Below are 15,549 nucleotides of genomic sequence, written 5' to 3' on the forward strand. Positions count from 1 at the left end.
CCAGTGCAAGTCCTTGCATGGATTTTTGTCAAAGTGTGAGTATACTGAACAAAATGAAAAAAAATGTCAAACACATGTGTTTAATTTGACAGAAGGTTTGGCAGATATTCTTTTAAGAACATATTATAAGAATATTTATACAGTTAACTTTATTTACCCTAAGTTTGCCGCAAAGTTTGTAACGTTGAAGGCTCCATAAAGTATATATGAACATATACTATAAATGATCCGCGAGCTGAGTCGGTTTAGCCGCCTATCTGCCTGTATGTACGTAAACTAGTCGCTAATTTCTTGAGTTATGGATCTGAAATTTTGTCCCCAAGGGGCTGCTCTTTTGTTGAAACCGTCAATATAGGATAACTATGATATGCCATATAAACCTATCAGTCGAAATAAAGTCCTTGTGTGAAAAACTTGTTTATTCGATAGGATATTTTCACGAAATTTGGCATTAATTATTACCCAAGACAACGCTACAATATTCGTATAGATCGTATATAGATCGGATCACTTTACATAGCTCCTTCTGGAATATATCTAAAACAAGTTCAAATATCATCACTTAAGTCGACAAATAGAAGGTCCAACCAATTTCATACGTGTCCAAAATTTCGAAGAGATTTTTTAACAAGCATTTAAGTAACTGAGAGATGCTTCTACAAATAGAATCGCATTCTGCGACTGTTTTTCGAATACCCGATATTTTCAAAAAGTGTTTTTCCAGCAATTTAAGGCTTTGCGTGCCCGTATTTTGACTTATCGTTCCACCAAATGGTTGCCGCTCAAAAAATTTGCTTACTAAAAGTGTTTTATAAAACAAGAACAATTTAATTAGCCAATTATATAAGAGAAAACAAGTTCTTTTTTAAATAAAAAATATTTTTTTATATGAAATGCGAATTTGTGCTTGAGGGTATACTAGAATATATTCATACTGTCATAAGAATAAAATTTGTTTGGCACTTTAAGTGCCTGGTATTTTTTTTTTTTTTTGTATTATTCACTTCTTTGTGTAACCGGTTCAACGACTGTGTGGCGTGACGCCTGCGCCTGAGGCGGTGGCCGCTTGTTGATCTGCGACGCTTATCTGGCACGTTCGGATCAAGAGCGCAGATACGAAAAGTGTCGCAATTTCTAACTGTTGTGCGATTAACATACAAATCTACAAATACATAAGTGTATGTTTTTGTACCATATATGTATGTACATATATGTGTATGCATATATGCTAATATCACAGCCATGAGCCAAAACGAATTCTAAGCCGGATTTTTTGCACAGTTGCGTTACGTGGCTTTAAGGAGTCACATAGGCAAGCTTACCTCTATACATGTACATACATACATTGACATGCACTAGTGGCTATAAAAGTAGTCACCAGCTTTGGCAGGCTCGTAAAAGATTCTTAAATGAGTCGAAAATTTGGAAAATTTCCCCACAAATGTAGTTGTTGTTTTTATACGCTCGTGAAAGAAGATGTACATATACACAAACGAACATGTGTATCTTGTTGTTGGTAAGCGTGTAGGCGTTGTACGGTTTATTGCATGAATTCGTAATTGTGAGCTTGTAAATCAAAGCGTATCTTTTTTGCTTGCTTTTAGTCACAACCTGAGCGACAGAGAACAACACAAACTGGACAGTGCCAAGCAAGAGACCAAGTCCATATCCGCGACTTTGCGCCACAGAGGTCAAAATTAGTATGCCACACATGCATGTTGAGTTACTCACGCGTTTACTGTTATGTCACAAGCCAGTACATGTCGCATTCTTATATATGCATGTATGTATGTAAGTGCATATACTCCCTTACACATACATATGCATGTATTTACCTTCGCTTATAGATATTTATTATGTAAATATGTATGTAGTAGAGTTTAATGCGCTTTTTATGCTTTTCATGCACTCACAAAGTGCACTTAAACAATTTTCAACAATGATTTATTAAGTATTTAAACACCATCTTTGCATATGTAGTACGTACATACATACATACATATGAATAATATTTTTGTCCAAAAACATTTTCAAGAAAAGCAAACTATCAGCATTTGTGATTCGATTCATTGATCATTGCATAATTTTTCAATTTTCAAGACACTCAGGCAATAATCATTTGAGAAAAATTAAATTTATGTGCTACATACACATTTACATACATATATATTTATATACATACATAATATGTGTTTCCACTGCTACATTTCGCACACCAAAAACCAATATGACCTTCGATTAAGATTTTGTGTAAAATTGCTTTTAAATATGGAAGTAAATTGGCTGCAAAATGCAAAGCAAAACAATAACAACAAACAACGAAAACTTATAGCTTTATAGGTGAGGCATACCTGTGTTCATGAACCATGCCTTGAGCATTTGTTCATAAAACTATTTATGCATTGCTAATTGCAAATCAACGCTTTGTCATTCTGAAAGTAATAATAAATAAATCAAAGGAAATTAACAGTAAAATTGTCGATTCGTGTGCCATAATTACTGTTAGGTCGCTATACCTTCGGGTTTTTGTTATGAATATTCTGCCATGTTAATACAATGTAAGAAAAAACAACTCATTATTGTTGCATTAAATATTCCAGTATTAAATTGCGACAACAAGACAACAATGCATTATTGTTGTAATAAAATCAGCCATAAAATAAAATGGCTAGTTTGTAATTTAATTAAAATTTAATCGAATGATCAGTAGTACATACATACAAAAGCCACAGCGAACAAGTGGATAACGGTAATTTATATATATTTTCCTCTGCAATAATAAACACAAGAGTTTGAATAATTATTTACGATTTTGCTTAATTTTTAAAAAAATTTTCAAAACTAGAAAAATATTATAATTTCCCTTATGAGTGCTTGGAATCTTTGTTTATTTCAGGCGCTATTGTTTGATCAACTAAATAGTCATTTTAGGGGTTCGCATTGTGGGACTATCGATGTTCTGATTAATTCAACTTGGGAACTTTTTCAAATTCAGTCACGATTATTTCGTTCTCGTGTCAATTAATGGCACCTTAACACAGCCAAATCTTGAAGAATACCCAAAAAAACCTACTCAAAAACATCTCAAGAAAAAATAGTACTCTTTTGCTCATTCGTTTGAAAATTATAACATCAGAAATATTATATCGCTTAGCAATTTATATGCTACTGTGCCCAAAAAATAAGGTGACATTGTATTTATTTTGAAAATTCTTTATTTATTCTTCCAAATCAATTTCATCCCCTTCAACGTAATCCCCTCCCGATGCAATGCACTTATGCCAACGGATTTTCCAATCTTCGAAACACTGGTTGTAGTCACTTTCCGGGATGACCTTCAGTTCCGTCTTCGCTGCGCCTTGAATCTCCTCTATCGTATAAAAACGGTGTCCCCGGAGCGGTCTTTTGAGCTTGGTGAACAGCCAGAAGTCGCACGGCGCCAGATCAGGTGAATACGGTGGTTGCGGAACGATATGGGTTGAGTTTTTGGCGAAATGACCACGAATTACGAGGGCAGTATGGGATGGTGCATTATCGTGGTGTAAAAACCAAGAATTGTCTTTCCACAATTCCGGCCTTTTTAGGCGGATAGCGTTACGCAAACGACGCATAACGTTCAAATAATATTCCTTGTTGACTGTTTGACCGGTTGGAAGGAATTCATAATGCACAACACCACGATAATCAAAGAAAACAGTCAACATGACCTTGATTTTTGAGCGACTTTGGCGCGATTTTTTTGATCTCGGCTCTCTTTTGGCACGATATTCGCTCGATTGATCGGTTGTTTCGGGGTCGTAAGCATAGATCCAAGTCTCATCGCCAGTTATAATATGTTTTATGACACCCTGGTAGTCGGAAAGCATCGTTTCACACACTTCAACGCGACGCCTTTTTTCCAAAAAATTCAATGTTTTCGGTACCAGTCGAGATTTGACGCGTTTGAGGCCCAAAACATCCTTCAAAATGGTATTGGCTGAGCCTTTCGATATGCCAACTTCATCAGCAAGGTCTCTAATTGTTAATCGACGGTTTTTCAACACCAAATCTTTGATTTGTTGAACGTGAGCTTCGTCGGTTGAGGACGTTCTTCGTCTTCGACACGTTCACGGCCGGCTTGGAACTCACTATACCACTTGTAAACATTTTTTTTAGACATAGCCTCATCACCAAAGGCCTTCTGCGCCATCCTCAACGTATCCGCAGCAGAAAATTGATTCCGTAAACAAAATTTAATGCAAATTCTTTGCTCAACAAATTTCGACATCGCAAAAAACGAAAAACTCAATTTTAGCAGCTCACAAAACGACACGTATCTCAAACACTAATGAATATTTTGACATGAAATTTGACATAAATGTGACTGACAGTACTACCAACCTAAAAAAAAAAATAATTCTCCAAATCCTTCGATGCGCGCAGTTTAAATTCAAATGTTATTATCTTTGGGCACAGTAGTATGTATATGTATATACTGTATGTATTAAAAATGTCATCCACAAGTCTTGTTTTCTTTTGGAAAATAAACATATTTTTCTTATTTTATTAATCATATTACATCTAATCGTCTGAAATAAAGCATGGCCAAGAACGAAATGTTGAATTTCGGGAAAGCAAAGTCCAATGCAGCCAAATCGTTCGTAACAACACGAACCAATATATTGATCTGTCTATGCATTCAAACAAAAAAAAGCAAGAAAAAACCATAACTTCGTTTATGCCGAACCTAAAATACTTTTCACAAATAAAAAAGTTGTAGTAGTATGATCTATACAATTTGTTGAGAGATTGTATCGTTGATTTGGACAATAATCCATTCCTGAAGATATATTACCAATTAAGAAGGTATTCCATACAAAGACTTGATTTTGATCGATCAGTTTGTATCGCATCTAATATATCCTTTTTTGGTCGATTATCGGTGTGAAAATTTTCAGATCGATTACACAAAAACTGAGGGGCTCTTTCGCGTATATACAGACAGACGGATATGGATAAGTCGACTCAGCTCGGCGCTCTGATGACATTGTGACAAAAAATTTATTTACAATTTTCGGGTGCTTTTATATCTTAATGTATATAGGGGTGTCCGTCGTTTCTTTCTGGGTGTTACAAACTTCGGCAAATTTAATATACGTAAGTTGAGGTTATGAACAACTTGGATGAAACAAATAAACTATGTATCATCTCATCACCCTCCTGCTTTTGTTATGACACTTAAATTCTGAATAATGTTCCTTAACAATTATTCGGTAAACCCACGCTCTTATCTCATCTAAGCTTCAACCCACTACATTATTTACTGAAATCGTTATCCCGATCATTGTTTATTATTATTTGAAAAAAATCTCTAGTTATAATTTGTATACCGGTTTTTAACAATTTAAAAGTCATGCGGATTTCTAGATACACTTTACTCGTGTATGTACTATAATATGCTCAAATAGTATTTCAGAAAATTGTGCAACTAAATGATCAGTTATAAAGGAATTATATATCTGATTACAATCGAGCGATTTGACTAATAACGAATGACTATTACATTGTGAAACTATCGAAAGAGTAGAGCGGCTAGCTCACATTCGAGTAGACAGAAAAAAACTCTTTCAGCCGATTTTATTTCGGTTTAATATTTGTTGTTATCTCTAACCTTGAGCCAAAAGGATCTCCCGCCCCCGTAGTCCATTCTACTTATAGCGGCACTAGGGTGCCTTTTCCTTGCCAACTCGTCAGTTTTATAGTTACTTGCGTTTCCGTTGTGCTGGTATCCATACTAATCTTATCACAAAGTCTCGATGACATTAATAACGAGGTTAGGCATTCTTCAACTAGTCTTCAGCGCACGGTTAATGATTAATGTTTGGCATTTCATCATGAACAGACTTACCCCTGAACAACGTTTACAAATCGTTCAACTTATTCACAACTATTCACAACTGCAGTCTTGAAAAGTTCCAAGAATATCCGACGTTTTCGAGCAAAATTTTTTTCAGCGATGTGGTATATTTCTGGCTCAATGGGTATGTAAACACGCAAAATTGCCGCATTTGGCACGAAGAGCAGCTTGAAGAGACTCAAGAGCTGCTATTTCATCTAGAAAAAACAAAGGTTTGATATGGTTCATCGGTCCATATTTCTTCAAAAATGATGTCAGTGAGAACGTAACCGTCAATGGCGTCAATAACCGACAATTTGATGCCTGAAATTGAAGTTCGTGATCTCGGCGACATTTGGTTTCAACAAGACGGCGCCACTTCCCACACATTGCTTCAATCAATGGATTTATTGAGAGAACACTTATGTAAGCAGATAATTTTATTTTTGGGCCAATCGATTGGTCACTAAGATCGTGTGAAACCACACCGTTATACGAGCAATCCCACTGCGATTCAGGACTTGGAGCAAAACATCACACGTGTCATTCGCCAGTTACCTGTCGAAATGCTCCAACGACTCAGAGAAAATTGAAGTCAACGGACTATCTGAGACGTAGTCGCGGCCAACATTTGGAAGAAATGCCGAAGAATGTTCTTTCGAATGAGCACAAACATTCTCTTTGAGACCAATAACTTGAGTGCAATGAAGTGAGTCATTGTAAAAATAAAAACAAAATCAAAATTATTAATCAAAATACCGGAAAGCCCAAACGACACGGAAAAGCGTTCACATGCAAACAGACAAACATAAATATTTATGTGTAAATATCTTGCAGCAGAATTTAAAAAATATTGACGATAATTTTTCATGATTCAAATAATATGTATATAAGTATGTAAATGACTGTTAATGTTGGAGTTAGTCATAAAAATCTATCATAATCATATTATACTCTGAAAAATTGTAGACATATTTTTGATTAACAAAAAAATAGTATGATACTTTTAATAACTGTAAAACGATGAGGTTTACGATAGAATTTTAACAGATCATTTTTGTAGATAATTCAATTTCTTAAAAATTGAAGAGATTTTTTTTAATAAAAGTTATAGAAATATGACTTTTTTGTACAATAATAAGGACAAAATGAGAAATTAAAAACGGAGTACCCTGTTATTAATATTAAGAGCTCATTCTTGCAGAGAATTTTTCAGGTGTCAATTTTTCAAAGCAAACGTAAAAAAAATAATAAATTTTTTACCCACCCTACTATGTATCTTTATACTATAATGTACGTGTCACATTGTGTGTCCACGGTGGACCCCTAGACTACTGAACCGATTTCAGTAAAATTTAGCACACTGTGTCCAGTTCGAACCAACTTAGAAGATAGGATAGTAAAAACAATTCATAAATAAAAAAATACAGTGAAAGCTCTATTAAATGGACCCTTTATTAAGCGAACATCTCCATTAACCATGCACATTGGCCGGTCCCACAATTTGTTAATGTTTATTAAGAACAATCTGTTAAGCGGACAACTCTATTAACTAGACAGAAAGACTGGTAACCAGACATTGAGAAAGCAGCCTTAAATTCTTTATTTTTTCCAATGCAATTTATTTGTATGAACATATTCAAAATCAAACATCAAGTACAATCCTTTGGATTCTTATACTGACAAAAACTTTTTCGCTTTTATTCGCGAATAAAACTTTAACTATATTGAATAGTATAAAATGTATATCACTGCAACGCATGGCCGGATCCCCTAGTATACATACATATGTATATAAAGTATATTGTGAACACAGCATTGTGATTGAAGTCGAATTTTAGCATATTTTTATGAATTGTGCTTTTTCTTTGATTTTAACTTCAAAAACCTACAAAACAATTAACAAATTAAGTGTTGAGGTTATGTGCTTCATTATGCTTTACATACATATATACCAACAAATACAACGAATAAAGAGTATTTCAAAAGTTTATTTCAGAAGAACTGGTTTCTTCAACGTCAAATCCACCAATTTTGCATGCGATAATAAGTGAATATATATGATGCAACAAACACATATACACATGCAGATGCGAGTAATAAAAATTAATTAATTTACATTTTTGAAGAGCAAAAGATACAAGAAACCCAACAACTAACATGATTCATTAACCGACTTTGTGAAAAAAATATATGTACAAAAATACTTCTTCTTCACTGGCGCAGACACCGCTTACGCGGTTATAGCCGGGTCGTTACAACAGCGCGCCAGTCATTTCTTCTTTTTGCACTGATGATTTCAAACGAAGCCAGGTCCTTCTCCACCTGACCCACTTATAGCAGAATCAGCGAACACCGCAAAACCGCAGCCCGAATCAGCTGATACGACCTATCTTATGAGAGCGCAATGTAAATGATCAGCCAACACCGCTTCTACCGCCGTTTTACCGTAGGTTACCATAGAATTTCCTACGATTTGGATTTTTCACGTAGAAACGTGTCAGCTGATTGCTCTCTCACAACGTAGGGTTGCCAGTCTCGATATACTGTAGTAATTATAAAAATTGTCTTCAATATGTTTGAAATTTTCCTAAACTAACTCAAAATCAGAGTCGAATGCTATGATTTATAAATATTTTTATAAACTATTTTTAATAGTTTGTTTTCAGTTTTGATATTTTATATTATGAAAAAATGTAAATGAAAGCATTATATGTATGTGTACAAAACTATATATGCGTATTGAGCAATGGCAACATTGTTCAAATGAAAACAAAACAAGTAAGGAAGGGCTAAGTTCCTTCTGCAATTTCTTCCGTAAAATTTAGTGTTTCTGACGTTTTTTGTTAGTCGGTTAACGCACTTTTAGTGATTTTCAACATAACCTTTGTATGGGAGGTGGGCGTGGTTAATATCCGATTTCTTCCATTTTTGAACTGTATATGGAAATGCCTGAAGAAAACGACTCTGTAGAGTTTGGTTAACATAGCTATAGTAGTTTCCGAGATACGTACAAAAAACTTAGTAGGGGGCGGGGCCACGCCCACTTTTCCAAAAAAATTACGTCCAAATATGCCCCTCCCTAATGCGATCCCTTGTGCCAAATTTCACTTTAATATCTTTTTTTATGGCTTAGTTATGACACTTTATAGGTTTTCGGTTTCCGCCATTTTGTGGGCGTGGCAGTTGGCCGATTTTGCCCATCTTCGAACTTAACCTTCTTATGGAGCCAAGGAATACGTGTACCAAGTTTCATCATGATATCTCAATTTTTACTCAAGTTACAGCTTTCACGGACGGACGGACAGACGGACGGACGGACAGACAGACAATCGGATTTCGACTCTACTCGTCACCCTGATCACTTTGGTATATATAACCCTATATCTGACTCTTTTAGTTTTAGGACTTACAAACAACCGTTATGTGAACAAAACTATAATACTCTCCTTAGCAACATTGTTGCGAGAGTATAAAAAGATTGCTGATTTCTACGGACTCAACTTTTGACACATTTTGCTCGCTACGGGCGACAACTGAGGAAGGGAGGAGCGGAATTCGCTGATTCTGCTATTAGTCCGAAGTAGCACCTGTCGCCAAAACTTATTCTGCATTGGATTTAGAGGTTGGCATTGTTGTTGCTGTTAATACTGGTTCCAAGATAGACGAAATTATCTACGACTTCGAAGTTATGACTGTTAACAGTGACGTGGGAGCCAAGAATGCGATAACGTCAGTTTGAACATCCGTATTAATTTTGCGGGGATATCAAATTCAGAAAACGCGGCATAAGGGCTGCTCCTTTTCTTAGGCCCAAGTGATCTCTCAAAATGATCACTGATCCTTTCAATATTCAACGATGCCAATAAGATCCTTTATTTCTTTTACGTGTTGATCATCAGTTGATGTTGATGGCGGTCCTGGACGTGGTTTGTGGTCAACGCATTCCCGACCCTCGACAAACCATTACCACCGAAGGCCTCTTCCAGTATTCTGAACGTTTGGGCAACAAAATTTTGATTCCGCACACAAAATTTAATAGAATTTCTTTGTTGAATAATTTCACTCATCTTAATAATCGGTGAATGCAGTTTTTGCCCTTCACAAAGACAAACCTATAAAGCACTAATAGTTTTGCCGTGGCTATTAGTTTGATGTGAGATGTGGCACAGATGTTGGACTACCTTTGCTTTATTTTTACATTAAAATTGTAGATAATTACTAAGCGGCTTTGAAGGTAATTAGTAGGCTTCGCTTTGAAGAGAAAAGTTTATGATGTTATAACTTACATACAAAATATGTACCGTAATGGAAAGGCATAATATAATAATAAATTATAAGTTCAAAATTCAAAATAACGCAAAAAAGATAATTATTTACGGCCGTGACAGGACTCGAACCTGCAATCTTCGGATTCGAAGTCCGACGCCTTATCCATTAGGCCACACGGTCCTTGTTGATTAATACCAGCGATCCATGTATAATAAGGACGAAATTTTCAATTTTATTGCGTAATTGTGTGTGTATGTGTATGTGCATGCGCATACCGCATGAATCCTGGCGTCCAATAACGGGGTGGATGCTCTCTCAAGGCTGTGCAACCCACGCAGCCACACAAACAACCCCCATCAGGAAGCGCTTTGCCACCCCATCGAGGCTGAGCTATAATTGCAAATACACCATTCTGCTATAAAGTGGTGAAATTAATGACTGAATCGAAAATATTCACCACAGTTGGAAGCTTACGCTAATCTTGGGAAATAAAGTGGCATAGATATACTTTTTTAGGGGGGGTTTCCGTTGAAGCCGATAGATAGTGGTAGAAATGAACTCAGCTGTGTGTTCATCAAGGTATAAGTTAACATAGGTTTAAAAAAAATCATTTATGTAAATATATATTCATATATATGTATATAATATATTTATTGTTATAATTGGGGTACTCACAACGTTTCATAAAGCATCGTAAAATCATAAATTTTTATACTAGTTTAAAAAATTTGTTGTTGGATTGCATACTAAAATAAGTTTACGTAAATACAACTCTGAACGCTATGTTTTCGGGTTTCGTTATAACTTATAACTTTATGAGACTATGTGAAACCCCTAAATATAATACATAATTTAGCTACATCGAATCGAACATGCAACTAATGTAACTTACAAAGACTAGATTTTTTTTTTAAATAGAAAACAGCAATTTTATTGTATTTAGTTAATTTGGAAAACTTTACTTTAGCATTTCCTGTGTAAATATTGAACAAGAGAAAGGGTACTTTAAAGTGTGAGAAAAGGAAATGAAAGAAGATTGCACCGCAGTTAAAGAGTTTTCGCACAATCCTTGGTTTTTCACAATACAATAACCGATGCCATCGGAAACACGGCAACAAAAATTCGATTATATTTAAGCGAGGCTCTGGAAACCTCACTAGAATAAAACTAGAAGAAAATATTTTTTGTCATTGAGCTTCTAAAATCCATAAGTGAAGTTAAGGGGTCAGTAGAGTAATCTGGCCAGTTTTTTTGACATAGAAATTTTTGTTCTATAATAGAACTTTTTTTCACAAATCACGAGATATATCGTGGAGTGTATAAACAAATTTTTTCGTAATTTTTTGATGACATCTGTCGGAGAAATGGCTGGGTGAATGAGATGCGTTTTTTCACTGGCGGACACGATTTCTCATGTTTGGATCATCTAAAACACAAAAACCCAATTTATTCTTAAAAAGTACGTGAATGGTTATCGTCTCTACTAGAATCATGAAAAACTGTTGATAAATAAAAAGGTAATTTTTCCAAATGTGTTTTTACATAAATTTTGTCATAACATTGTCAATAAATTATAATAAATATAGGGACGATAGCAAGGCGTTTTGTGAACATTTAAAAAAAATTAAGCAAATCGGTTGAGTAGTTCGAACGGAATCATGTCCGCCAGTTAAAAAAAGTGTGTTTTGAGAAAAACGCGTTTAAAGTTTGAGGTGTGCACTCCGAGCGCTCCGAACGTCGAGCGGTAATATTATTTTTGGGCCTTTTTCGAAACCTTCCAATGATAAAATGGGTTTCTACATTAATTCTAAGGGTATAAGGGAATAGAAAATGCAAAAAAAAATTTTTTTGAAAAAATATTACTGACCCCTTAAATAAAACGAACGCCCAACAACAGTTATGTTCAAATTATTTAGTTGAGTATGAAAGAGATTGAAATTTTAAAATAAAAATGTTGTAAACAATATAGAATCCTCTCTAAACATTTTTGCAGAATGCTGCTGTGGTATCTGTTGCTCCAAATACAAAGCCCAGATTGTCAGGGCATGTAGGATGGTGTGTGCAAATTCTTAGGCCTTTTTGTGGCATATGTTCAGTCTTTACCGAACACTTATGGGTTACATATGTAATTTTATTGACTATACACCGTGTATGGCCTGTGTTCGGTCGAAAAAATAGCAAATCACCGAGTAAATTTTCGAAAAGTCTTCTCATGAAATTCATCAGATTGTAGTCGTCTGAAATTTACCTACAAAAATTAGTGTAGCTATTAATGTAGCTTATGGAAATCTACTTAAAGATATAATACATTATATAATATAAAATATAATTAGTCTTCAGCTGATTTTCCTTTATAATAAATAAATATTTCTAAAAATATTTTCCACCTTGAAGGAGAAACGTGAGTTTTCTCTCACTGGCACCCAGCCGCCTCACTTTCACTGATATTTACATTCACTGAAAATCTATGATGAGAAAAAATGTAGAGAGACAATATTTTCATTTTTTAGTTTAAGTTTTTCTTTTGACTAAATGTTATCACTGCTTACACGTACTTACCACAAACTTTTATAATGAAATACATACAAGTATGTACATATATGCATTCATTCGCCGCGTTCAATGGTCGACAGTTACGAGTACTCGCCGCAAAACCACGAAATTTGGTACAACTAACCAATAGAGTGAGGAATCGTAGGAAAAAGCAAAGCAGAAAAAATTTTTCGAAGTGTGAAGGCAATAAACTCGATTTCAAATTAAAATACAAGTTAAGAGGATGTTTTAATAGTACTGGCTCACGCAAGCCTATACATTAGGGTGGCACTTCGAAACGAAATGCAGTTTAGGTGTCGAGATATTTCGTTGCAAAAGAGGAAATACACCTGTATTTTGTATTGGGCTAGTATCCACTGCAACTTTTAGAGAATGTTTCTGAGGTCTCACAGCTTGTTCGTTTAAAAAATCTAGACGTGTGCGGCTTACATGTCTAAATATTATGCAAACTAATCTAAAAAACCAAAATAAATTTTATGAGAACATTTTTTTTCGAATAATAAAGATTTTAAAAGAGTAATGGCTGAGAGCAACTTTAAGAAATCTTGACTTTGGGTCAAGATAAAGTATTTGATCTGTTCTAGGAGGCTAAAGCTTAGAAATACGACCCTGTTTTCCAAATTTTGTGAACAGAAACTAATTACTAGACTTCCTACTAAGACATACCGGAGGCCTGGTGATTACAGTGAAAGACTAATTTTTTTGGAGCCACAATCTCGTACAGAAATCCTCGAAATAAGCGTTCTTTAGTGACAAATTCACTCTTTCTTTCTAGTAACAATAAACTTTTTATCTCTAGTAACAAGAAACTTCAGAGATGAGCTGAATCCATTCCGCCATGTTCGTCTGGCTGTTAATACTAGAACTATTTTCTCAGATTTTGAGATATCTGAAATTTTGCACACATCGTTTTTTCCCAAAGAAGCTGCTCATTTTTCGAAACCGGCGATATCGGATTACTGGGACATATCGCTGCCATGCAGACTGTATAATCATGGCTTACTCCAAAAATTTTGTTTGACGATTTTGGCATAGATTTTTGTCCAAGGCAACTGTAAAATTTTGGCAGATCCACCATAGAACATTGTTGCCATACAAACTGTTCGACCAAAATCAAGTTCTTATATGGCTACGTTTTTATTTCTGACAGGTATTTTAGCTTCGGAGCAACCGCAAACGCAAACTCTTTGAGAAGGTATTTTGTTTTTAATTTCCCGGTGTGCTTTCAACTAACATTGTGATGTTAGTTATTACGGCTATTGGCATGATAATTAGCTGTCATACCAGGCAAAATTTCGTACTGATTTCCTTAGCTAATGCAAATATTTATTGTAATTTTTAATTACGACACAATCACACGTTTAACACCTCCCGTATATACTACATTTTGCTTCGAAAATCTTAGCGCCAGCTGGTGCTCACATTGCTGCGCTGCCTTGATTGTCGTTTATGGCGTAAAATGGTCAGTTTAATTTATATACAATGCACTTTTAGTGCATGCGAGTGCAAACTGGCCAATCAAGTCCACTTGACCACTTTAATACAGGTTCGCCGCCATTCTGTATGGTAGCTTGCCCATTGCGCAGCTAGCTGACCTTGAGCTAAGAATTTATTCTCTCCTTCACTTTTGCAATATTGATTGACTATATTTAATGGCTGGCTTGGGTACTTGTGTATTTCAGAATATGTATTTCATTAGTTAAATGCAACAGCAGACAATGAAAACAATTTTGATCTTGGATTAATAATACTCAAGAGCAATCGAATGCAACAATGAATATGCAAGAATTTGTTCTTTCTAAAAACAGTCTGTAGTTCAGTTACCAAGATGGAATTATAATAAGAAAGGACTTACATTATGTGGGATTTTATAGCAAACTAGCTGACCCCGCAGCCGTTGTCCTGCGTGAAATTATATGCTTTGAAATGAAAAAAGTTGAAATTATATTGTGTCGAAAATGATTTATTTTCGATTTTTCTACATTTTTTTAATGTAGCGCAGCTTAATAAACATAATTTTTTTGATTTCTGTTCTGGTGCGTAAATATACAGAGAAGATCGGTTTCCAACTCGTCAACACGCCACATATAACTGGCCGTGTGAAAAACATAGCATTTCCCGATTTCCTTGTGTCCAGTTGATTGTCAACGCAAAGGCAAAGTTTAAGTCATTAACATCGGTATTTTTGGCAACTAAAATTGCGCGTGCACTCAAGCAATTGCAGTTACGATAATTTTGCCAATGTGCGGATAAACATTCGTGATGAGTTCATCTTCCGTTGAAATGAATTGACAAAAGGGATGTGAAATTGATATCAAACCACTGGAAGTATCAACCGAAATTTGCCCATTTCCAATTCTTAGCGAATACAATGTAAAATGTCATCGGCAATGTCATTTTTTCGTATCCCATAATTAACGCGAATTTGAAGGCTGATATGTCGAAATGATCTTCGCGAAAAGTATGCGAACTTCAGTAGCATGCGAAGTAACTATCGCATTGTCCTTCGTCTGTTTCCAGTGATTATCATGTTCCAACAAATGCAACTGCTGGCATGCTTCTCAAAATGTTGCACACACTGTACCATTCACAATACGCGATGACTTAAATGAAGTTGAACCGCGAGACGCAAAACAGTCGGAAAACTTTCATGAATTGCAAAAGTAAACATCCTACAAAGCGCTTTATTGCGGTTCACATATTGATCCATTTGATACTGCTGATCTCATATTGTTCAAGGCCAATAACCGCTATGTTGCTTTCTTTGGTGACGTACTCGCAAACGTATTTGATCGATTTCACCAATCTACAATATTCAACATTGACATGAGTTTTGAGTTTGGCGAATA

The 15,549-nt window shown here is 35.2% G+C and overlaps 1 protein-coding gene and 1 non-coding gene across 2 annotated transcripts in view; one reads left to right on the forward strand and one right to left on the reverse strand.

Moving 5' to 3' along the window:
- Positions 1-15,549, forward strand: part of LOC126767993 (chitin synthase chs-2) — a 50,432-nt gene that overhangs the window by 13,452 nt on the left and 21,431 nt on the right. The window lies entirely within an intron of this gene.
- Positions 10,255-10,328, reverse strand: Trnar-ucg (transfer RNA arginine (anticodon UCG)). The gene has a single exon. It is a non-coding gene; the product is annotated as a tRNA-Arg (tRNA).

The sequence above is a fragment of the Bactrocera neohumeralis genome, chromosome 2, assembly GCF_024586455.1.
Source record: "Bactrocera neohumeralis isolate Rockhampton chromosome 2, APGP_CSIRO_Bneo_wtdbg2-racon-allhic-juicebox.fasta_v2, whole genome shotgun sequence".
NCBI classification, from domain to species: domain Eukaryota; kingdom Metazoa; phylum Arthropoda; class Insecta; order Diptera; family Tephritidae; genus Bactrocera; species Bactrocera neohumeralis.